Here is a 257-nt window from a genome sequence, read left to right as displayed (position 1 = left end):
ACCCACAACAAGTTTACCGTGGTAACAGTCGTTTCCTCCAACCACAGTTAGCCTACTGTTAGCTAAATGTAGTTTTATTACTCACTTCTCTGCGTGTTACTTTCCAGTCGGTCTTTTCAGGGATTTTCAGTGACTGAATCCTTTTCGAAATAACATGGTCAACATGCTAAACAATATAGGCTATATAATAGAAGTTCGAACTATACTGTATAGCCTAACAATATATATTGCGTATATATATAAGATAGTTATAATGT

Source organism: Phoxinus phoxinus, assembly GCF_949152265.1.
Source record: "Phoxinus phoxinus genome assembly, chromosome: 17".
NCBI lineage: Eukaryota > Metazoa > Chordata > Actinopteri > Cypriniformes > Leuciscidae > Phoxinus > Phoxinus phoxinus.
The sequence above is the reverse complement of the archived record's forward strand: the minus strand, read 5'-3'. Positions refer to the sequence as shown.